The following is a 26,562-nucleotide window of genomic DNA, read 5'->3' as shown; positions in this document are numbered from 1 at the left end:
GCAGGCTCCTAGAGTGGGAAGATCGTGCCTAGACCACGAGGCAAGAAACCACACATTGAGTACAACCTTCATAAAGGAAGTGTCTCAGACTGGAATCCACACTGAACTGGCCAATTTGCCACAGGTGGCTCTTTAAATTAAGTTTATTTCAATTCTTCTCAATTAAAATTTAGTTAGTTGCACCAGCCATATCTCAAGCATTCAACAGTTACCATATTGGACCAAGCAGATAGAGAAAAACAGGAAGTTCTACTAGTTGTCCAAAGAGATTGTATAGATTTTTCCTTAAAATGTTACAGAAAAGTGCAAAGGAACTTTTCAGCCAGTCCAATATTTGGACAACAACTGGTCCTGACTGATAGCATGGGGTACTGTTTGGAAGTGTAGATTTTGAAGTCAAACCCTTAAATTAATAAAATGAAATCCCTGGGGATGGGGCCTGAGAATCTCAATCTCTACTGTATCCCCAGGTAATTTTGCATTAAGAACCAGAGGTGTAAACTGTGAGAAAAGGTCCAGCAACTGATGCAACTAGTTGCAGAGGGAAGGGTTGTTTACAAAAAGCTTTTGAATACTAGCATAAGGAATCAGTGTTTAAATCTGAACACTGGGAGATCCTTTGAAAGGAGAGAAGGAAGAAATTTAATTAGTAATTACCCTCCGAACTTTTCTCCGTTCAGCTGCCAGAATGGCCTTTACAAAACTCAGATCTCCTCTGGTCAACAACCTTCTCCTGGCTAACCCTTCAAATGCTTTCAGCTAAAAACCAAACTCTGGTATAACAGACATCACTCCCTCTAGGCTCTTTCTTTCAGAGAACTGCCCCTTCTCTCCTTCCAGCCACACCATCATCCTTCCCATACCTGGCCTTTTTAATCATTGTTGTCACTGTTCATTAAGGACTTCAACGCAATGGACATGAACTTGGGCAAACTTCGGGAGATGGTAAGGGACAGGGAGGCCTGGCATGCTGCAGTTCATGGGATCGCAGAGTCAGACATGATTAGGCCACTGAACAATGAAAAACAATCAAGGGCTTCAAGCTCACTGAAATCAGCGGCCATACATGCTTAGCTGATCAATGTCTGACCACCACCCAGTAGAATGCCTCATGCATACTTGGTGTTTCACAAATACCTGTGGAGTGAACGGATGAATATTTTAGAAAGATCATTGACAGAAAAGTAGAAAATAAACTGGGGTAGGTTTGAGGGTAGCATGAAACATAGAGCCAAGGTGGGAGGGTGTTGTAATAGCCCAGGTGAGTGATGGCTGTGATTTGAAGAGGGGTGGTGGTGAAGAGTAAGGAGAAATGGAGAAAGATCTAAGAAATAGTAAAAAGAATCAACAACAGGCTTCCCTGGTGACTCAATGGTAAAGAACCGCCTGCCAATACAGAAGACACGGGTTCTATCCCCGATCTGGGAGAATCCCACAGGCCTCGGAGCAACTAAGCCCTTGCACCACAACAACTGAGCCCATGCTCTAGAGCTCAGGTATAACGGCTCAAGCCCAAGTACCCTCGAGCCTGTGCTCAGCAAAAAGACACGCACCACAACTAGAATGTAGCCCCTGCTCTCCAAAACTAGAGAAAAGCCCTCACAGCGCCCCAGAGCCAGCACAGCCAAAAATAAATTTAAAACAATTTTTTTTTAATCAGCAAGAACTGCAGAACCTGCACCACCTGTAATCATCTATCTCTTGAATCCTGTTCTCCCCTCACTCCATCTTTTCCAGATGCCTATAGTCCCTTTCTCTGTGATCACCTATCCTTTGATTATTCCTATTCCTAACAGTCTGTTTTTGGACTCTGCTTTTTTTTTTTTTTTTTAATGGATGCATTTCCTCAAATATTCAGGGCCATTAACCATACCAATGCTCAATGAAATTTCCTTACTGGTACTCTCTTAATTTATAAGCTGCAATATGATTTTTCTGCCAAGAAGAAGAAGAAGGAGACTCAACAGCCAGCTCATTTGTCCAAAAGCAGAGCACCTGACAAACCCTGGCCTTGCTTTTACTGGAAATGTCAGATCTCCGAAGATAAAGAATTCCCTCAAATGTTGTTCCAAATAGCTATCTCCTTCTTACCTACTCCTAATTCCACTATAGTGCAGCAGCCTAAAATGAGGTAATGTCATTTATAACTATTCCTTGGTGGCTCAGACGGTAAAGCGTCTGCCCACAATGCAGAAGACCCAGGTTCGATCCCTGGGTTGGGAAGATCCCCTGGAGAAGGAAATGGCAGCCCACTCCAGTACTCTTGCCTAGAAAATTCCATGGATGGAGGAGCCTGGTGGGCTACAGTCCGTGGGGTCACAAAGAGTCAGACATGACTGAGCGACTTCATGACTTGATAAATGACTTTAAATTCCAGATCCTATATTTTCTCTTTATTTTGCCCTACTTTATCACTCAAGATCTGCATGATCAACAAACCACATCCATCCCTCCTCTCTACAATTCTATGGTCACCATACCTACAATCTCACATTTTGTTAAACTACCCTCTATAGTCCTTGGACTACTTCTTATGTGTCTCCATCTAAACTTCCCATCTAATCAGTTGCTAGAGGTACCTACCTCTGCTATCTCCCTGCCCTCACTCCAATTTTTTAAGAAAGCAAGCCAGTTCAGTAAGTCAGTCCTAGAGATTAACAAATTGAATTGCTTTGTTTTCTTCAGAAAATGTGTTAGTCACTCAGTCGTGTCTGACTCTTTGTGACCCCATGGACTGTAGCCGTACAGGCTCCTCTGACAATAGAGTTCTCCAGGTAAGAATACTAGAGTGGGTTGCCATTTCCTTCTCCAGGGGATCTTCCCAACCCAGGAACCGACCTTGGATCTCCCACATTGCAGGCAGACTCTTTACCCACTGAGCCAGCAGAACACTTATCTTCTGAACACTTCCCAATTACCTAACCTCCCTGCAATAGATAGGATAGCCATTCTCTGAAATAGCTACCCAAGAGCCCACTTGGATTTACTCTTTAACATGAATATCCAGCCTCTTCACCATCTGCAAAAACCTACACATTTTGATCATTATGATGCCTACAATCATACTTCATTCACTCCTGCTTATTCACCTGGTTTGTACTCTTTCTGTTGTAAATATTTTTTAAGGTAGACCATTTTAAAGTCTTTGGCGAATTTGCTACAATATTGCTTCTGTTTGTAGTCTGATGTTTTGGCCATGAGCTTGGGATCTCAGCTCCTCGACCAGGGATGGAAGCAACAGCCCCCTGCACTGGAAGATGAAGGCTTAACCACTGTGCTTCTAGGGAAGGCCCTGTGCTCTTTCCTTAAGATGGAGCTTCTTGAGGTCCCCATTCAAGATGGAAATACACTAGGATTCTGGGTTCCCCTCTTCCCAGGGACACACAGAATCTGCTGCTAAATATGCAACAACTTCCACTGGAAAAAATTGTAGAAAAACTGTCTGAGTCTACATACCATTCAAATGACACAAGGTCCATATGGAGGTGAGTAGGAGAAGCTGGTTTACAGTTTACCAGAAGCTGGATACAGAGATACAGTATCACCATAAACCCCAACCTTGGACTGCAACCTACAATCAGAAGGGAACTCAAAGCCCAGAGCTTATCCCTGAGGAGCAAAGGGTTTGAACTCCACATCACACATTTCAGCTTTTAATATCTGTGCCTGAGAGGTAAGCTATCAAACATCTAGGTCTGAGAACCAGTAATGCTCATATTCATGAGGCAATGTTCTCTCAAAGGTGGTACTGGTTCTTAGAGGGTATTTGTTGTTTTTGCTCAGTCACTAGGTCATATCTAACTCTTTGTGACCCCATGGACTGCAGCACAACCGCCTTCTCTGTCCTTCAGTATCTCCAGTTTGTATAAACTTATATCCATGAGTCAGTGATACCATGCAACCATCTCATCCTCTGTTGCCCCCTTCTCCTCTTGCCCTCAATCTTTCCCAGCATCAGTCTTTTCCAATGAGTCAGCTCTTCACATCAAGTGGCCAAAGTATTGGAGCATCAGCTTTGGCATCAGTCCTTCCAACAGATATTCAAGGTTGATTTCATTTAGGACTGACTGGTTTGATCTTGCTGTCCAAGGGACTCTCAAGATTCTTCTCCAACACCACAGTTTGAAAGCATCAATTCTTTGAAGTTCATCCTTCTTTATGGAGGCTATGGAGGTCATGGGGAGGGGAAATCTTAGTCATTACAATGCTTTATGTCTCTCAAAAGGGCCACAGTATATAAACAAATGTACAGTGTCAACTAGTCTTTCAAATATGAAAACTGGCCCTGCAAACTTGCATTTGTTGGTTATTGAGCTAAGACTTCTCCCAAATCCAAATCCACCTTTCTGCCGTCCACTTTAAGATGCTGCCACTGGGCTCTGAACCTCATCTCACCTTTGTTAGATGGCTCCCAGATTGGTTCTGGCAAAAGGGGCTCCACTACCAAAAGGACTACTGATAACAGGCAGAGGGAGGAAGGCAGAGGGAGGCAGGCCCCTTGCTGAGTACTGGCCATCCTGCCACTCTCCACTCAGCAACAGCCCATCACCTAGGCAGCGGTAAGTGAGATTCTAGTTTCCTGTATTTTTTCACACTCACAAAACTGGCCTCATTGCACCCTTCAGAGATGCCGGAAGACTGCCCAGCACCATCTCCACAGCAGTGTGGGTCCCAGCTCTCTGACACTTCTTTGCCAAAGACAGGTTCCAACCACTTCCTTGTGTCCCTCCTGTGTTGTTGCTTTCAGTTGCTGTCACATCTGACTCTTTGTGACCCTATGAACTGAAGCACAGCAGGCTCCTCTGTCCTCCACTATTTCCCAGAGTTTGCTCAAACTCATGTCCATTGAATCTGTGATGCCATCCAACCATTTCATCCTCCATTGCCCCCTTTTCCTCTTGCCCTCAATCTTTCTCAGCATGAGGGTCTTTTCCGATGAGTCAGTTCTTTGCATCAGGTGGCCAGAGTACTGGAGATTCAGCATCACTTCTTCCAATGAATATTCAGGAACAATTTCCTTTAGGATTGACTGGTTTGATCCTGCAGTCCAAGGAACTCTCAAGAGTCTTCTCCAGCACCACGGTTCGAAAGCATCAATTTTTGGCTCTCTGCCTTCTTTATGGTCCAATGCTCACATCCATATATGACTACTGGAAAAACTTTCCTTGACTAGACCTATGTCACCTCAGTGCTTTTTTCTTGCCTTTTCAGTTCTCCAATTTATATTAAATCCTCTCTATTAAAATAGTTGGAGTGATTTCTGTTTTCCCGACTAGACTCTGTTTTCCAAATCTTAACATGTTGCCTTTGGCCTATCACTTCTCTGATTATTTATTTTTTCTTTATTAAAACTGGGGAAGGGACTCCCATGCTGGTCCAGTGATTAAGAATCTGCCTTGCAATGCAGGGGACATGGGTTTGATCCCTGGTCAAGGAGCTAACATCTCTCATGCCAAAGAGCAACTAAGCCCAGGCACCACAAGTGCTGAGCCCGAGACCTCTGGAGCCTCCTCACACTGAAACAAAAAGCCTGAGGTCAAAAATAAAAATAAAATAAAAAATAAATTTAAAATAAAAATACACTTTTAAAAAATTGGGAAAACATGAGAAACCTGCCTTCAGAGTACTTCAGCGAGAAAGCTTCTGAGAGGGAAACATACAGCAAAGGAATAGGATCATACTTTGAGATCAAGACCACAGAATTATGTGCAAGAGCCCCCCTCCCCACCTCTGTCAGTACCTGTGAATGTGACATCACTTGGAAATAGAGTCTTTGCAGATTGAATTAAGTTAATATTGATGGCATGCTCCCTAGTACACTGATGTATCATTATGACAAGAGGCAGACACATGTAGAGATGGCCATGTGACAACAAAAGCAGAAACTGGAATGATGGGTCTACAAGCCAAGGGATGCCAGGAAGTGCCAGTACTCGCCAAAAACTAGGAAACAGGTGACAAAGAAGTCTCCCTTCAAGCCTTCAGAGAGCACACTGCCTGGCAGACGTCTGGCTTTCAGAACTGTGAAAGTGTGCATTTCTGCTACTTGTAAGCTTTCAGGTTTGTCGTCATTTGTTACATCAGCTCTAGAAAACTAATACAATTTTTTAAAGCACTAAATCATCTATTTCATATTTATGTATGTGGTTTCAACATATCTATGCTAATAAGCCCTCTCTTGTAGAAACAATTTTCACTTAAACAGAAACGACAGTGAAACTAATATTAACTTCTACCTCTCTCCTGGTTCTAAATGAATGGTTCCTAATCATTATTAAACTTAAATATAGCCCTTTTGGCCTAAAGCTTTTTAGGCTAAAATTGGTGTCCTGGCATCAGACTTTTAGATAATTCCTTAACTGTAAATACTAAAACTGCACTCAACTAGTATTTCTCTATTTACAGGTCAAAAGGACAATACAATGTTTTACATACACAAGCAGTCACAAATAAGCCATTTTTAGACTTTGCCAATTACTTACATTTCTTTTTTAATGGCTTCTTAGAAAATCATAATCAACATGTCAATGACCTCCTGTTAAATTGTTACTCTTCCAAAGTAATTCATGAAAAGAAAAATAAATATCATATCTAAACACATATGTATGTCATTTATAAAAATAATACAGGTGAACCTGTTTTCAAGGCAGGAATAAAGTTGCAGACATACAGAAGGAACATGTGGGCACAGTGAGGGAAGGGGTGGGTGGGACGAACTGGGAGATTAGGATGGACATATATAAACTACCATGTATGGACAGCTAGTGGAAAGCTGTTGTATAGCACAGAGAGCTCAGCTCAGTGCCCTGTGATGACCTAGAGGAGAGACATGGGGTTGGAGTAGGAGGGAGATTCTAGAGCGAGGGGATATAGATATACTATAGCTGATTTCACTTCATTACATAGCAGAAACTAACACAACATTGCAAAGCAATTATACTTCAATAAAAAATAAAAATTAATAATTTGTTACTCTTCCTTACATAATGGACCCTTTTGACAATAATAAGACAAGAAGAATTTGACCTTAAATGTCAGAGACAAACATGCTCCCCAAATAATTTGCCATTGCTAATTAATGGCAAAACTTTGAGAACTGGAATTTTCTTCCATTTCAGTTGATCTTCAGATAACTAAAAGTCAATGACTGCCATCAGATCCTCAGTTACACCAGGACAAAAATGTATTCCACTCAAGATTCTGAGTCCATTCGGAAGTTACCATCCCCGCCGCCACAGGCCAGTTTTTCCCCAGCTGCAGTTCCATGGACTCTGGTTTCGAGCCCTTGTTATGAGCTGAACCGCTGAGGCATCACTGTGTTGGCTCCTGCCTTAGATCCACAGACAAAGCTGCCAGAACGGCAGACTAGGCGCACTACCCAGGAAGACCATGACAAATCCCCTTTGTCCTGGAAACATCCTAGGAACAATTTTCTTTTAAATAGCTGTATTTCTTTCTGTATTCTCTTTATCACTTTCATTAAGGCAGTGGCTAAAATTTGCCAAAACATTTAAGGAAAAGTTAAAGGTGTTTCAATACTTGGTCATCTCAGCCCTCACCAGTCCTCACCCTAGGTGTTCTCCAAGCTGCCCACAGAGGAAGGCAGCTCATCTTTCTTTACGTTTCTTTACGTCTTTTTATTCTTTCCATTTTTGTGATGGAGAAGTACCGCAGTATAGTAACTAAGTACAAAGGCTTTGAAGTAAAAATGAAAAGACTTGGATTAAAATTCTGGCTTTGCAGTTTTTCTAAATGTCTTATGGACATCTAATAACAATGTATGAGACATAACATTTCAAATGTATTTGTCTGGGTTTTAAGATTAATATAAATTAGTATAAATAAAAATCTACTATATTTAAATTATTAATGACATCATTCAAGATGCTCCTATTCTTATTTTTTCTATACTTGATAAAATATTCTCAGGTAAATTTTAATATGTCTCATTATTAGTATATATTTTGTTCCTTTCCCTTCTATTTCTTCTGATTTTTGCTTTATGTATCTTTGTTTCTTTGTTGTTAGGTGTCTAATGGTTTATGATGTCTATCTTCTTTGTAAATTGTACCTTTCATCATTAAAAATATTCATCTTTTTTATTTAAAAATAAATAAATAAATTTAATTTTTAAATTAAGGCTTTGTCACTTATTCTCATCCTCAAGAAAATTATTTAAACTTTCATGAAACCTATGTCCTCATCTATAAAATAGGAACAGCAGTACTTACTTAAGATTATTTTTGAGATTTAGTGAAATAATATATTTAAAGAGCGTGGCTCTCTTAATATACTAAGTAACCACACACATTGGCACTTTCCTTCTTTTGCTTGATGTTCAGTCATAATCACATGTAGATTCAGTCAGTTCAGTCGCTCAGTCACGTCCAACCCTTTGCCACCCCATGAACTGCAGCACGCCAGGCCTCCCTGTCCATCACCAACTTCTGGAGTTCACTCAAACTCATGTCCGTCGAGTCAGTGATGCCATCCAGCCGTCTCATCCTCTGTTGCCCCCTTCTCCTCCTGCCCCCAATCCCTCCCAGCATCAGAGTCTTTTCTAATGAGTCAACTCTTCACATGAGGTGGCCAAAGTACTAGAGTTTCAGCTTTAGCATCATTCCTTCCAAAGACCAGTCTCCTTCAGAATGGACTGGTTGGAGCTCCTTGCAGTCCAAGGGACTCTCAAGAGTCTTCTCCAACACCACAGTTCAAAAGCATCAATTCTTCAGTGCTCAGCCTTCTTCACAGTCCAACTCTCACATCCATACATGACTGCTGGAAAAACCATAGCCTTGACTAGATGGACCTTGGTTGGCAAAGTAATGTCTCTGCTTTTGAATATGCTGTCTAGGTTGGTCATAACTTTCCTTCCAAAGAGTAAGCATCTTTTACATGTAGATTAGACCCAATTACACTCTGATGCATCCTACAATCCAGTTGGGCCTAGCTAACTAAATCTCAGGGCAAATGAATACTCCAATTTTGTTCTACTGAGTATAGTGTATCTTTGCAAAGGCACAGTCAGTACATGGCAAGTGAATGATCATCAAATGTATTGAACGATGAATGATTATAGTTGGTTGAATACCATCTTTTAAAACAAATGTTCTCTGTACAGAAAAAAATAAATGAGAGGGAGATTTTAAATAAATATATTCTGTGAGATCCATAGCCATTTTCTGTTCATCTGAGTTGTCAGTGGGTTTTGCTTTTAGCTTTCTTTTTCCTGTAGAACAGGAAGGCTGTTGAAATTTGCTCTGAAAATTGAACCAAAAGAGGCAGAATTTGTTCTTTTTCCTCTGAGAAATATTGCGGGTTATTGTGTTCCATGAATAGTATAATTACTTCCACAATAACAGAAGACTGAACAGTCACAGGTGTTGGGTTTTGCATTGCACCCTGTGGGTGAGACCATCATTAAAAGCTTTGTTCTCAATGTCACCAAAAACAGGCATCACTGTGCCTCTCAGAGTTTCCAACACTTGCGTGTGTTCAGAGTCAGACTCTCCCAGACATTGTGAAACTACCTCTCCTGGATGAGGCTACCCATTTTAGAATATAACTTTCATTATGCCTTTCTTTCCCTCTTCCACAGACCTGATTAGAGAAGCAGGTGTCCAAAACTACAGGACTCTTCTGGAAAGGCACACCGAGTGCTGAATCTTCACCGTCAAGCACCTACTCCCAGCATGCCTCTGAAGGCTCCTTTGGGCGTGCTGAGTTGAGACTGGCTTCTGCTTGATCTGTGTGTGCCCTCCATCTTCTTCCTATACGTCTGCCAGGCACTATGTCCCCTTTGCAATGATCAGACAGAAGCATGACTCCAATAGTTGGGACTTGGGCAAATGAAGGAGGCAATTGTCACTAATTTAGATGGGGAAGGAAGTGAGATTAGTCACGGTAGGAGTCAGCTTTGACCCTGTTATGTTTGAAATGTCAGTTGTTCATCTATGTAGAGATGTCAGATAGATAGCTCAATATGAGATGAGAGTTCCCAGAAGTGGTCAAGACTAAAGATATACACGTGGTTAGTTGTCAGCATGTAGATGGCATTTGAAACCATAAGACCAAATGCAATGACTGGAGGAATTGAGATAGATGAAAGAGAGAAGGACAAAGATCTTGTGTGGCAATTCAGCAAGAATAAGATGCAGGGGACATGAGAAGAGATAAGTAATTACTATGTTTTTATTAAGTCTATTTGCTTCTCCAGGTGAAATCTTCTCAAGTTATCTAAATCGCTTTTGTGGGACATGCTTGCCCAACCCTCGTACCATGTTTCACTTTCCTGGTGAGAATTAAAGGAACTTAGTACCCCAAATGGAACAGAGGAAGTCATGGCATAAACTGTACAGAGGAAAGAGGGACTAGTACATCTTATCCTTTGAATCCCAGAATTTTATTATTGCAGATCATGTTTCATATTTTCTTTAGAACGCAAGTCTCTTAAAACCTTGAACTCTTCCTACCTAAATCACCATAGGTTTACTTCTCCTAAAAGTTATACCTACCAAGCTGACTCCTTGAATACAAAAATTCATGCAGTAATTTACACTCTTTGCCTATATTTTATACTGCATTTTGCTCCTCATTAATCAAACCAGATATTTTTTGAACCTAGGGCAAAATATTCACTGTGTCACATTTTCTTCACTTTGGTTACTACATACTTGAAAACCACACCGTCTGTATCTATCTACCTATTTCCCTTTCTCCAGGCAACATTAAATTTAGAAATTTTAGGATCTCAAAAAATACTATTACTATCAACCAAAATTTTCCATTTTAAAGGCATTACCCTTTGTTCTGATCTCAGCAGAAAAATGAGAACTATTGAGATTGAATAGACTTGCTTGCCAATGAAATGTCTGTAACATCAAAAATGCTAGATGAACAACTATGATCAAAATATCAGAAACTTTAGTTTCTCAACAGTGTTCATCTTTATTAATTTTCTCTTATTAAAGTTAAACGTGAACAATGTAATTTTAAATCTAATTGGAACTTTTTGTATCTTTATTGATGTATAGTTGAAAAAAAAATTGGATGTATGCTTACGGTGTAAAACATGGTGATTTCATGTACATTTACATTGTGAAATGATTACCACACTGAAAACAACTAATATATCCAGGTTTTTTTGTGTTGTGTGTAATGAAAATAGATCTACTCTCTTAGCCATTGACAAGTATATGATATAGTATTGTTAATTATAGTTACCATGCTGTACATTAGATCTTTAAAACTTGTTCATCTGCATAACTGAACTTTGTACTCTTTGACCGATTATCTCCCCATTTGGGGAGTATAAACAAAGTATAAACTGGTTTTATGAGTTCAGTTTTTTAGATTCCATGTATAATCGTGTGTTTTTCTTCCATAGAAAACATAATCTCTTAGGAGAAAAATGTGATGCTAATGCTTAATATCTACCCTCACAAATACGAGAGTGTATTTTAACCATGGTCACTATGTCACACATTAGCAGCTCAGTGCTCATTCTTCTTATATATGAAAGTCTAAGTGTAGTCCTTTGACCTGCATCGCCCCCTCTCCGGTTCTCCCCAGTCTCAGACAACCATCTTTCTAATTTCTTTTCTATAAAATTGGAATTGTTTGTTTCACATACCATATAGAGTAATTGTCTTTCTCTTGTCTGGCTTAGTCGACTTAGCATAATGTGCTAGGTTCATCCATCCCATTGAAAATGGAATGTATATATCCAAAAGAATTGAGTCATGGTGAAGAGATATCTGCACTTACATGTTACTAAAGCATTTTCTCATTCTTTCAAGCTACTTGAAATCTTCTCTTTTATTTTCATGAAACGAACAGTACCAAACAAGATTACAAAAATATTTTTTTAAAAGGGAGATATCGGGCTAATAAATTCTTCTTTGAGCTAAATTCTTAACATAAGCTATAGTGCAATACTGTCTTGGGTTCATGGTCTCTTGATAACTCACTGAGATCATTATAAAATAGCTTTTAAAAAACTCAAAGTCACCCTCACTCTAATACTGGGATCCAAATCCTTGGAAGTGGGTGTTGTTGGGTAGGAAAGCGATTTTCATGAGATGCCCTGTGTTGTACTCATAACACCTCTGCCTTCCAATCCAGATAGCTGGTTCTTTTTATAATCCTTTAAGTCTCTAGAAGGTGTATGCTTTCCCAAGAGACCTCAGCAACATTCAAGAAGTGGATCCCTAACAAGCCCTTTCCTATAGAAGTCCAGATGAGGTCAGGCATGCCTGAGATCTAAAGAGAACACTGCTGAAGCTCAAGGTGGGGTCCCTGGAAATTGTCTCCTAATTAATTTTGCATAAAGAATCTGAGGTATTTACTAACAAAAAAAAGCTATACATGAAGGTGTGTGTGTATCTGTGTCTGTGTGAATGAGAGAGAGAGAGAGAGATTAGTTATTTCAGTACTTAAAAAGATTTGAAGGGCTGGTTTTTAAGATCTTCTTACTTGATTGAATTTTGTATTTCAAATGTTGCATTACAGCTTTGTTCTTGCCCTGAACTGGATTATTAAATATAAGAAATAACTTTGAGCTTTCAACTGAGAGTGTCTCATTGACCACAGACAAAGGATAAATCAGGACAGCTTTAATCATGCTGAGATGTATTCTTAGAATTCTCTGCAATTCTGTGTGGCTCTATTGACAGTGACAAATGAAAGTGGTCTTCACACACCAGTGGAGTGTGTACCATCCTAACTGAGACACATTTAGTTCTAAGTCAGTAAGGAACTACAGTGTCCTCACGATTCTATTCTAGCAGGCTTTCTATTTGGGGGTTGGGTTGTCTTTTACTCTTAAGCCACAAACGATAACAAGAAAGAAAAGGAAGCATATAACTCAGCACAAGTTCCTTGGATTTGAGTGCCAGTTGTTCTCGGCTATTTCTTTTCTCCTAAAATTGAGCTTCATGCTAATATTAAAGAAAGTTAGACATCATGGCTCAGAGGGAGTTTCAGGTTATTAGGGAAAATTCTTTCATGGAAGAAAACTGATACCAAAATGGTATTTATGCAGTATTCTGAAATGATGGTGACATTTGAGAAAAGCAGTTAAACATGACCTTCACCAAGAGTCATGAGATTATAGCATTTTCAAGAGAAGTGAAAGGACATTCATTATATCAAGCTTTCTTTTGGAATGGATTCTCAAATTTTATCTACTGACTAGCATTTCAATTTATGAGACAGTTGGACTTTGTATCCTGAAATGCTGATCAGTGCTCAGTCCAGGTGCTGAAATTGCTACAGTGATTTCTCCTAGAGACACTAAAATGATGGCAGTTGACATTTTAAGGAAATAAAAAGTTATTCATTTGATGAATAACAGGACAATAGGTGAAGTAAGATGTAACATTCCACTTTTCTCCTAAGTGACTCTTGGGATCTATGGCATGAGAATAACTTGAAACTGAATGTGTTGTCTAACCAGGTCCTTCTGCTGTTTCCAGAGCTAAACATTTACGGCAGAACTAGGGTCAGGCCACCCAATGAGAAAGATAAAATTATATTTTCAATATTCCTCACAACAAAAACCTGATTTCTTCAAAATTAGTAAAAAAAAAAAAGTGATTCCTCATCTTGTGACAACATGGAGTCTAGTACTTTATTTCAGAAACCATTAATAACATAACCTTATGAAACTAGGCATCTGTTAGGAAAAGGCATGAAGGGGAGAGATCTAAGAAACTTGCCAACACAGAAAAATGTTTAGATGAATATGTCTAGTTTATGTCATATTTTAAAGCTGAGCTCAGAACATAATGTTCTAGTCCATTACTTCCAGGAGGCTCAATCCCAAATAGCTCTTTTCGACTGAGGCCATTTGCTGCTTCATAACCATTTGGGTGAGTTAAGTTGATCTAAAAAGAAGCTGAGCTGTCTAAGCATGTCTAGGGTTCACCAGAGGCCATAATCTCATAGAGAATCAATTTTCTTCCTATTTTGATCTCATTTTATTTTCCTGTCTCCTTGCCACACACAGGAGCCAGATTCTGAGAATGTGAATTTCCTGAGCCAGATTGGCCAAAAAGGCTACCTGGAAGGGTGAAATCACGTGACCAAAGTAAAGAGAGTATCTAGAAAGTAGGAGAATCCAGTTTAGACAAGACTCCAACCTCTGAGGGTCAACTTAGAGGGGCTTCCCAGGTGGCGCAGTGGTAAAGAATCCACCTGCCAATGCAGCCGACCCTGGAGACCTGGGTTCGATTTCCTACTCCAGGGGATCCTTGGAAGATCTTCTAAGGATCCCCTGGAGTAGGAAATGGCAAGCCACTCCAGTATTCTTGCTTGGAGAATTCCACAGAGAGAAGAGTCTCATGGGCTGCAACTCATGTGGTTACAAAGAATCAGACATGATGAGCACACACACATCAATACAAATCAGAACAGCTCAATCCAATACACATTGGACAGGTATCTGTCTGTATGTTGCCTCCACTTTCCTCTGTGTTACTCCCTTTTGGAGGGGCTTTCTTCATGTTTCAAGACACCTGTCAGCAGCTCCATGCTCACAACCTCCCAGTTCTAGACCCATGGTTGAGAGAATGAATCAAAGAGTGACACAGAAAACCTGGAATTTGCTTTGATTGGGAAAAAGCACCATGGCTTAGGTCCTGTGCAGTTCCTAAACCAAATCTCTATAGAAAAAGGAAAGTGATAGGACTTCCCTGGTGGTTTAGCAGTTAAGACTTCAGGTTTCCATTGCAGGGGGAACATGTTTGACCTCTAGTAGGGGAACTAAGGAGAAGGCAATGGCATCCCACTCCAGTACTCTTGCCTGGAAACTCCCACGGATGGAGGAGCCTGCAGTCCATGGGGTTGCTAAGAGTCGGACACAACTGAGCGACTTCACTTTCACTTTTCACTTTTCATTTCCATGCATTGGAGAAGGAAATAGCAACCCACTCCAGTGTTCTTACCTGGAGAATCCCAGGGATGGTGGAGCCCGATGGGCTGCCATCTATGGGCTCGCACAGAGTCGGGCATGACTGAAGTGACTTAGCAGTAGCAGCAGCAGCAGGGGAACTAAGATCCCACAAGATGACGGGTGCAGCCGAAATAAAAAAGAAACATGATTCCCAAATCACCCAGTCTTGGATAATCTGCTGTCTCTGGAGCCTCGATTCTCCCCATGGCACATAGACCAAGAGTGAGTTAGTGATGGTGTCCCATAGAAAAGTCACATCACCTTGAGCAGGAAAAGAACCCATGGAATAGACAGGCAATAGCAGTAACTAGTCACTAAGCCCTATTCCAGTGGTTTTACCCTGGCTGGATGTAATCCAGTGAGCTTTATATAAATTTGTAAAAACACATTTGTTGTTGCTATTCAGTGGCTCAGTCATGTCCGACTCTTTGCAACCCCATGAACTGCAGCACACCAGGCTTCCCTGTCCTTCACTATTTCCCAGAGTTTGCTCAAATGCATGTTCATTAAGTCAGTGATGTCATTCAAGCATCTCGTCCTCTGTCGCCCCCTTCTCCTCCTGCCCTCAATCTTTCCAGGGTCTTTTCCAATGAGTCGGCTCTTTGTATGAGGTGGCCAAAGTATTGGAGCTTCAGCTTTAGCATCAGTCCTTCCAGTGAATATTCAGGGTTGATTTCCTTTAGGACTAACTGGTTTGATTTCCTTGCAGTCCAAGAGACTCTCAAGAGTCTTCACTAATATCACAGTTCCAAAGCGTCAATTCTTTGGTGCTCAGCCTTCTTTATGGTCCAGTTCTCACATCCATACATGACTACTGGAAAAACCATAGCTTTGAGTATACACACTTTTGTTGGTAAGGTGATGTCTCTGTTTTTTTAATATGCTGTCTAGGTTTATCATTGGAAAAGACTCTGATTCTGGGACGGATTGGGGGCAGGAGGAGAAGGGGACGACAGAGGATGAGATGGCTGGATGGCATTACTGGCTTGATGGACATGAGTCTGAGTGAACTCCAGGAGATGGTGATGGACAGGGAGGCCTGGCGTGCTGCAATTCATGGGGTCGCAAAGAGTCGGACACGATTGAACGACAGAACTGAACTGAACTGAGGTTTATCATATCTTTACTTCCAAGGAGCAAACGTCTTTTAATTTAATGGCTGCAGTCACCATCCACTATGATTTTGGAGCCCAAGAAAACAGTCTGTCACTGTTTCCATTTTTTTCTAGGCTTCCTTAGTTCCGGGATGGGAACTAGATGCTTGTATTTCAAAAAAGCTTTGTAAATGATTCAGTAATCAGCCAGGTACATCACTACTAAGGTGGTCTCAGTTAATTCATTTTTTAAATGAATGTGGTAAAGTAATGTAGCAATTCTCAAACTTTCCGGCTCTGAACCACTTAAACAGTGCTTAAAAGCACTAGAACCCACCTACCTGCTTGCCTGCTCAGACTTCACTGGCACCAAACACACCTCCCTCATCAAGGTTGTTTCAACAGAATACCACTCAAGAAAATCTTCTTTTTAAGCATTCTAAACAGGACTCTGAGCTCTGCCCTACTTATCTGTAATGTGCTTGTCAAGGTTTCCAGTGTTCCTTAGAGAATTTTTTAAGTAGATGGCTAATGGAAAAATTCAGCTTAAGCTAAATATTAAAATATAATAATATATCAAATTCAACAAACTCTTAGGCTCTCCCTCCCCCTTGACCTTCTCACTTAGCCACTCTCTCTCATGGTTACACCAAGGATCTTGGTGTTGCATGAAGCTATATCACCCTTAAATGCATAAAATCACACACCTCTCTCTGACCAGTCTACTTTCTTTCTCACTAATATGTTTGACCAGAGCCTCAAGTTCAATGTTAATTCTGTCCTCTCCCTATCCATTGGCTTCTATCTGTCTATATGTCCTTTCTTACTCAGCTTAGATTCTAGTGTTAACAACTTCAGTAACTCTAAGCTCAATTACCTCTTTGTGTTCTTCTTTGCATCAATACTTGCAAATGCAAGCGCAGAACTCCTTAATTTGCACTCAAGCAGTTGAGTTTTTCCAGGAAAAAAAATCCCAGTATGCAAGATCTGTTATATCACTCCTCTGCTCAGAACACTCTGCTGACTTCTCAGCTCACTCTGATTAAAATCCAATTTCCATCACTTGTATGCAAAACCTAAAAAAAAAAAAAAACACATGAATTTATATAAAAACAGAAACAGACTCACAGACATAGAAGATAAATGTTTTGTCACTAAAAGAGAAAGTAGGGAAGGGATAAATTAGGAGTACAGGGTTAACAGATACAAACTACTACAGTATAGATGGTAAATAAGCAACCAGGATTTATTGCATAATACATGGAACTATGTTCAATATTTTTAATAACCTTGAATGGAAAATAACCTAAAATATACTTACACATAACTGAACCACTTTGCTGTACACTGAAACTAGCACAATATTGTAAATAACTATATTTCAATGAAAAAAATATCCAAATTCCTTTCCGTGCTCTAGAACACTCTGTGACTTGGCCCCCGTTCTTCATTCTGGCCAGTCTCCTCTTCACATTACTCCAGCCACTCTGACTTCATTGCTGACCCTTCTTCCTGCTTCAGAGCTTTTGCACTTATCTTTACCAGGTATTTCTTGAGCTGAAATTCTCTTCTTCCAGATCAATAAGTATCACTCTCTCATTTCATTCATATCTCTGCTTAAATGTCTCCTTTCCTGACTACTCTGTATAACAGATATCCTCCCATAACTGTGATTTTTCTGCACAGTCTCTGAAACCACCCAACATTATCTCTAAGGCTCACTTATTTAGTTAAGCTTTGACTGCGTTCCTCTCTGGGAATTACGTTCTATAATGAAATTGATTTTGTTTTGTTTGTTACTTTATCCTCTGTACCTGGAACTCTGTGTGTGTGTGTGTGTGTGTGTGTGTGTGTGTGCACGCACCTGCGCTCAGTCACTTGGTTGTGTCTGACTCTTTGCGACCCCGTTGTTCCCCAGGCTCCTCTGTCCATGGGACTTTCCCAGCAAGAATACTAGAGTGAATTGCCATTTCCCCTCCAGGAGAGCTCAACCCAGGGATCAAACCCACTAACATTCAATAAAAACATGTTGAATGAATAAGTAAATAAAGCAAGCATATTTGTCCTATTATAAGTTCATGGTCACTTCAACCAGACTTCAATAGTACCTGGTAATTCCACTATTTCATCTAGTCATCACATTTCAACACACCTATACATACATACAGAAGGAGAGAGACACACACACACACATGCTTATATATATGTGTGTGTGTGTGTGTGTGTATATATATATATATATATATACCCTACAGTCCACAACCACTCTTCACAGCAGACAACTTTACCTGCAACTTTAATGAGAAATATGTGCTCACAGACAGGAAGCTCCTATATGTCCTGTTATAAAACCTATACAAATACACACACTTTTCTAATTTCTTTTGTTATAAAGAAGCAGTGCACTTCCTCTTACCTAAGTCAGTCCCTCTTTGTGTTAGACCCTATTTCCTCGTACCTTCTCAGGAACTCTCCCTATCTGAGTCTTCCAATAGCCTCAACTCTATCCCATCTCAAAACACAAAATCACAATACTCCCTTCAGCCACACACCCTCTATAATCACTCTCTTTCCTCCCCTTCACTCTCAGACGTTTCAAAGTAATTTCCTATCGTTGTTTCGTTGGCGTTCTTCTCATTTCCCAGGCACTCTTCAGGCCACTTGAATCTGATGACACACCCACCCCTCACCAAAATAACTTTTACTAGGGTTGCCGTTGACCTATTTCCAAATTGCTAAAAGACACGGGCATTTTCCAGTCCTCTTCCTTAGGTGACTCACCAGCAGAATTCTGCATTATCAACAACTCCTTCTTTTAAAAGTCCATACTGTCTTCTTGAAACTTCCTGGACATTATACCTTCATAACTTTCCTCTTACCTGTCAGCCAGTCCCCCTCAGTTTGCTTTGGGAATTCAGCCTCCTCTGTCTGGCTTTAAGCATTAGCATTTTTCAAGACTCAATCCTGGCCTCTTCTCTTCTCACTCTGCTCTTTCTCCTCCGGAAATCTCACCATCACCCAAGGCTTTAAACACCACTCACAAACCAGTAAGATTCAGAGTCAGACCTCTAGCTCTAACCTCTTTTCTGAGCTCTCAGCTTGACTCTCCAAATTTTTAATGTATTTCTTCATTTGGTCATCTTAAGGACACCTCAAAGTCAACCTGTTAAAAGCTCAATTCATCTTCTTTCTTTCCAGTCTAGTCCTTCATCCTGTTTCCAGTCTTAGAAAACAGAGTGTCCTACATGCAATAATGAAAGCTAAAAAATGAGGAGTTGGCAAGGACACCACTCTCCTTAATTCTCTCATATAGTCCTTCACCAAATTCTGCCAATTCTGCCTCTTAAATATCTAATCTGCTCTCTTCTCCTCTGCCCTTTCCCTCTAATTCCCTTGCTGCCAACTCAGTCTAATCTACTGTCATCCATCAACTTTTATTCTACTTGGTCTCCCCTTTTTCCTCATGCTCACTCTGATCTGTTCTCTACAAGGCAAACAGAGAGAGATTCTCAAAACACAACTCTGATTGTTCTATGTCTCTACCTAAAATCCTTTAGTGGTTTCCCAATGCACTTAAGATAAGACCAAAATCTTCAACATGCATTGCAATGTCTGAAGGAGTGGGTCACCATATTCCTCTTATACCTACCCCATTCCCTACCCTTCAGATGGTGAGCTATGCCTCTCACTACCCTGTGGCCTTTTGCCATGCTGTTACCTTTGTATCCAAGAACTTTTCTCACCTAGTTTTGCCTAATTCCTTCCTATTCTTTCCTTATTCTGCTATCTCAGTTCTCAACTCAAATTTTGTAGGGAAAATCATTCTGAGCACCAGCCTGAAAAAGGTTCTCCTACTATACACCCTAATAACTACCTATATTTTCCTTCTGAAACATTCCTTTCAGAGAAAGAATATACTTATACTTCACTTAATCATTACTTTGTTAACTGATATCTTAGAGGTCCACAGTTTTTTACTATAATTTCCTAGACTTTATAAGATGAAGATACACTACTTTAATATTACTTTTACATTGGAGGAGAGAAAAATTATTTTTAAAATAAGTGTGCACTAAACAGTTAAGTGATAGTATTTGTTTTCCAGAAATAAAATTATAGACACTGTCATTATTTGACATCACGATTCTAAAATACCAGCGAATGTGTAGGTCCCATCTCTAGACTTTTCTGATGTAATTGGTCTTAAATGAAATTTAGGCATTGAGGTTTTTTAAATCTCTCCCCAGCCCAGGTGATTTTCATGTGCAGTCAGTCAGGTTTGAAAATCACCGCAGAAAAAGATGCTTATAACATACTTATCAATACCCTTTTCATAAACTGAGTATACTACCACAACAAATGTACTAATGGGTATGAATGCAGCAAAGACCACGTCAGTTAATGGCTTTGTGCAGCACTGGGCAGAGTACCACGTAATCATAGGCATGTAGTAATTAATAAGTCTAACTGGGGAATCATTCGAGTGAAATGATTCAGGGAGTACTCCTTGTTCCTACTGATTTGGAATGTGACTTACATCTGAAAGAGATGTTGCCCAAATGTTCATCCCAAGAAACAGTGCTGAGTCCCTCCAGTTAGGAAGCCAGCAGCTCAATAGCTGGTAAGTCAGGATAGCAGACACTTTTCATGCTACAGCAATGCCAAGAACCTGGCTCTGGGCTCCGAATGGTTGGGTTTCACACTTGGCTCTGCTACTTGCTAGGCTATGGTCTTGCACAAGCCCTTCAAAGTTTCTAATCCTCAGTCTCTATTTTTAATACTGGGGAAAGGATAAATGTAAAACAAATATATATAATAGTAATAATCTCAAAGTCTTGGTTTGAAGGTTAAGTAAAATAATGCATGAAAAGCATTGAGGAGAGTGGCCCATAGTTAAAAAGGATGGAAACCTGACCATTTTGCTATTCTAAGGCCAATCTGTAGATCAAAGAAAATCAAAACTGAAATTTCAGCATACTGAGACAGTATTGTAAACAGAACTAAAAATAGCACTACATTCTCAAATCCTTATTCCCATGAAGAAAAACGACTCCAAATGGTGAAATAAATATGAACAACAAAGTAAACTTAAGGAAAGCAAAAAAGGAAGGGTTAACAGACCTCATGCGAAGAGTTGACTCATTGGAAAGGCTCTGATGCTGGGAGGGATTGCGGGCAGGAGGAGAAGGGGACGACAAAGGATGAGATGGCTGGATGGCATCACCGACTCGATGGACGTGAGTCTGAGTGAACTGCGGGAATTGGTGATGGACAGGGAGGCCAGTTGTGCTGTGATTCATGGGGTCGCAAAGAGCTGGACGTGACTGAGAGACTGAACTGAACTGAATAGAGCTAGTAGCAAACGTTACCAAATAAGATAACAGAAAATTATAGACTGTATAAAAGAACATACTGTACCCCACAGGAACTCAGCCCATTGCAGTGACCTGAATGTGAAGTCCAAAAGGGAGGGCATCTATGAGTGGCTGATTCACTTTGCTATACCGTGGAAACTAACACAACATTGTAAAACAACTATACTCCAGTAAAAGTTAATTTTAAAATTTTGTAATTTTATACTTTATGAGAACCAATTGAACTGACTTATGTTTCAAAATTTGCATGATTAGTATTTTTTGGCATTTTTGACAACCCTATTTAAAAGCTTTTTTCTCTGGGATGGTAGAGCATGCATCCCTCCTCACTTCTCCCCTCCTTCACCCAATCTCTCATGAACACACACACATTACATCTGAGGCTAAGATAGTGAGCAAGTAAATAATCTCTCCAGGGGAGTTGGGGAGGGAGGTAGAAAGCCCTGATTTGTAGTGTCTGACAATTTCTGTTGTATGAATATTCTCACCATAGCTGGTTTCAAGCCATCAAGCAGTTTTGCAACAACTGGCTTTCAAAATTTCTGAATATTTAAGACCAGCTCTCATGAGCCTGTTCCATCCTACCCCCAAGTTGCTGCTGGGACTGCATCTTCTTTGTATTGTGCTCTCTATCTTTTTTTAAAAAACTTTCAATTTTGTATTGGAGTATAGCTGACTAACAATGTTGTGATAGTTTCAGATGGACAGCAAAAGAATTGAGCATACATATCAGTTCAGTTCAGTCGCTCAGTTGTGTCCGACTCTTTGCAACCCCATGAATTGCAGCATGCCAGGCCTCCGTGTCCATCACCACCTCCCAGAGTTTATCCAAACTCATGTCCATTGAGTCAGTGATGCCATCTAACCATCTCATCCTTTGTCATCCCCTTCTCCTCCTGACTTCAATCTTTCCCAATATCAGGGTCTTTTCAAATGAGTCAGCTCTTCACATCAGGTGGCCAAATTGTTGGGGTTTCAGCTTCAACATCAGTCCTTCCAATGAACACCCAGGACTGATTTCCTTTAGGATGGACTGGTTGGATCTCCTTGCAGTCCAAGGGACTCTCAAGAGTCTTCTCCAACACCACAGTTCAAAAGCATATACATGTATCCATTCTCCTTCAAACTCCCCTCCCATCCAGGCTGCCACATAACATTGAGTAGAGTTCCCTATGCTACACAGTAGGTCTTTGTTGGGTGTGTGTGCGTGTGTGTGTGCATGTGCGTGTGCATGTATGTATGTGTTAGTTACTCAGTCATATCTGACTCTTTGCAACCCCATGGCTTGTAGCTCTCCAGGGTCCTCTGTCCATGGGATTCTCTAGGAAAGAATACTGGGATCTTCTCTACTCAGGGATTTAACCCACGTCTCCGACACAGCAGGCAGATTCTTTACTATCTGAGCCATCAGGGAACCCCCTTGTTGGTTATCCATTTTAAATATAGCAGTGTGCACATGTTGGTCCCAAACTCCTTATCGCTTCCCCCATCCTTCCCCTCTGTATGTTCCTTATCCTTGAGCACTTAATCTTCAGGCAGTTTGTGAGTTGGAAAAAAAATTGTACACAATTAAGGTTCAGAATATAAAAAGATACAGATAGCATCACCTTGGGCTTTCCAGGTGGCACTGGTGGTAAAGAACCCACTTGCCAATGTGGGAGACATAAGAGACACAGGTTTGATCCCCGGGTTGGGAAGATCCCCTGGAGAAGGGCATGGCAACCTACTCCAGCGTTCTTGCCTGGAGAATCCCGTGGACAGAAGAGCCTGGCAGGCTATAGCCCATGGGGTCACAAAGAGTCAGATATGACGGAAGCAACTTAGAATGCATGCATTACCTTGCAGGTCAAGCAGATTTGTTCCACCAGGATAATTTTGTTTGGTGTAGAATTGGAGGAGGATTCAAATGAAAGATCTTCTCATACCCACAGGAATTCATGGCTACCTGTGCCAACAAGACAAACAAGGAGATATTAGTAGAGAATCATCAGCTACACTTCATTGACAAGGCAGCTTTAATCAGTAAAAACCTGGATGATACAAGACTACTTAAAGTCCCTGAAGGTATACAAGAACCTTCGAGATCTAAAGAAAGAGTATCAGAAGAAGCGTACATAAACAGTCTTTAGAATTTTTATGTAATGTGAGAAAAGGAAGCACATGGGAAAGAGAAACAGCCCAGAGCAGCTTTGAGGAAAATGGGTATTGTGAGCAGTTCAGACTCTACTGCTGTCTGAGGACAGTTGGCAGTAAAGACCAATCCATGGATGGTAAGTGCTAAAGACACAATAGCTTCTGAAATAAAGTGTCATGAATGCAGATGAGCCCTCTCTAGTTAAGGCACAAGGGATAGTGCAGTAAAGTTGTTTATGTCTGAAGTCTATATTTATCCTGAGTCATCAAGTGGATCTGAGGCTTGCTGGCCACATGTGGGGGCAAAAGGGCAGAGAGCAGGTCCTCTCTCTCTCCAAAGGGATCCTGGGCCATGTGCAACGTCTCCTTAGAACCATCTGGTTTTGCTTATTTTAGCTATGTCTACTGACAACTCCTCAGGCCACAAAATACAGCGAGTGATAATTATTCCCCAGCTTTCACAGCTGCTAAGATGGTTCTACCTGACACCTCTATACTGGTAGCTATAACCCAGAGACCTCTGGGGTTTTTTGTTTGTTTGTTTGTTCGTTTGTTTTTTGCATGTGAGCAGATGGTGTGAGCTAAGGGCTGAAGGGTCTTAAGGCATTTTGGGCAGTTCTCTACTTCAGTGTTTGCTTCTTTGAGTTCCTGTCAGGGTTTTGTTCCTCTTCTGTTCCTATCATTGTTTACACCATAGATTTAAAGGATTTGGTTAGAATATTTCTAGAGCCACTAAAAGCTGGTAGGAAGTCTTCTTCTTTTTACCTACTTCCCTGTCCGTGCACAAGACATGAAAAATAAGGCACCAATACATGCTGCGTGAATTAACATATAGCAATAATCATGATCCTACCTATGCAAAAGTTATGTGAAATCGGGTGGGAAAAATAACCAGCCCATATTAGGAGAAATGGTAGAATGATAAATCCTAAATTGAAACAATGGAAATTAAATAGCATAGAAATGCTGAAGCAGAAGTGGAGTTCAATGGAAATGGTCTTGATAACTTTTCCCCAACTTGAAGGAAGCCCACTTGGTTTCCATCTCTGTTCCTCATTTTCAGTTTGCTCCAGCTCACTTTCCATCCTTCCCATCTCCTGCACTTTCTGGACACCCTCCCTCCTTTTTAATTTCCTCTCTCATTCTCTCCCAAATGCAGTCTTCTGGCTTCAGCTCAGAATTTCCTTTGGAGCAAGTCACTTCAAAGCCACTCGGATGTAAGGTAACCATGGTTACCACTCTTCAGGGTTGTCCATAAATAAGGGGTAACGTGAAGACCTGATGCCCATCACCTACTCAGGATGTACACACTGAAGAAGCACCATCCAAGGAGCACTCTCAGGTATCAAAGGAAAAATAACCTCAGTGTAAATGTCTCCTAAGGAAGAAATCACAGCCAAATAAATCATTTAAGAAGTTGGCATGAGACATGGCACTAAAGATCTGCTGTCCTTAAAATGCAAAATCAGCAAACATTTTTCTAATCCCAAGACTGACACTGGGTAAAATTTTAAAACAAACACTGCTTATATTTTCATTAATTTCTATTTTTACCCAAGTGGCATATGTAGAATTTACAAATCAAATAGGAGGAGTAGTATCATTCTGTGGGTAAGAGTGCATGCGTGCGTACATGCTAAGCTGCATCAGTTATGTCTGACTCTTTGCGAACCCATGGACTGTAGCATGCCAAGCTTCCCTATCCTTCACTATCTCCCGGAGTTTGCTCAAATTCATGTCCATCAAGGGGGTCATGCTAATGACCATCTCATCCTCTGCTGCCCCTTCTCTTACCTTCAATCTTTCCCAACATCAGGGTCTTTTCCAAAGAGTCAGGTCTTCACATCAGGTGACCAAAGTATTGGAGTTTTAGCTTCAGCATCAGTCTTTCCAGTGAATATTCAGAGTTTATTTCCTTTAGGATTGACTGGTTTGATCTTCTTGCTCTCCAAGGGACTCTCAAGAATCTTCTCCAGTGCCAAAATTCAAAAACATCAATTCTTTGGTGCCCAGCCTTCTTTATGGTCCAACTCTCACATCCATACATGACTACTGTCATATGAAAACCATAGCTATGATTAGACAGACATTTTTCGGCAAAGTGATGTCTCTGCTTTTTAATATGCTGTATAACTTTGTCATAGCTTTCCTTCCAAAGAGGAAGCATCTTTTAATTTCATGGCTGCATGAAATACATGTGAATGCATATATTAAGAACCATTTTGTTTTGAGGAACTTCTTAATGGTTGGATGGATGGCTAATCCAATTGATGCATACATTATGAATGACTTACTGCTTCAAAATATGTAAAATCTTGTTTGAGTAAAAGGAAAGTTTAAGTGCCAGGCAGCAAGAAACAGTGGATTTGGATTTCATTTTATTTTACTTTTGGGGGGATTTGGATTTTAGTAATACAAATCCATTATTCCTGTTCTTGATCTCAAATAATTTTTTTGAGCTAAAAAGCGTATTGATTCTTAGTAAACAACTGAGATCCGCTCTTGAGTCACCCAGTTCCACTTGGAACAGTCTGGAAGCATCACACTGATGTCCAGTTCTTTCGTGTGAACAGACAGATATCACCACCTGCCCCACACCTGACTCACAAGGATACTGAGTATATTAACTAATAATGACTGCGAATTTCTTTTGAGGTTCAGGGAGATAGCCACTATGTAGGCATAGAAAATATTAATTAAAAAGATCAAACATTTGGCAGTGTTTCAATAAACCTTGCCAACTTTACCAAGGTCAGACAGGAGCAGAGGAGCTAGCTTTTCTTTAAACAGAAATCAAAAATGCTCTACATTCTGTGTCTGCTTCTTTCCTAGAAATTTCATGTATGTGATGCATATAACTCTTTCCTTGAAAAATATGAATGGAAATGTCACATCAAAAACCTGGGAGGAATAGGTGAAGAGAAATAAAAATATACTACTAAATTATCAGGATGGAACCTTTTTTAGTATGGTAGGAGAGAAAAAAAATTCAAGAATTCTGCTAAGT

At 40.4% G+C, this 26,562-nt stretch overlaps 1 non-coding gene across 1 annotated transcript; it reads left to right on the top strand.

The window, feature by feature from the left end:
* TRNAC-ACA lies at positions 2,152–2,223 on the top strand. The gene has a single exon. It is a non-coding gene; the product is annotated as a tRNA-Cys (tRNA).

Source organism: Capra hircus, chromosome 20 (genome assembly GCF_001704415.2).
Source record: "Capra hircus breed San Clemente chromosome 20, ASM170441v1, whole genome shotgun sequence".
NCBI lineage: Eukaryota > Metazoa > Chordata > Mammalia > Artiodactyla > Bovidae > Capra > Capra hircus.
The sequence above is the reverse complement of the archived record's forward strand: the minus strand, read 5'-3'. Positions and strand labels throughout refer to the sequence as shown.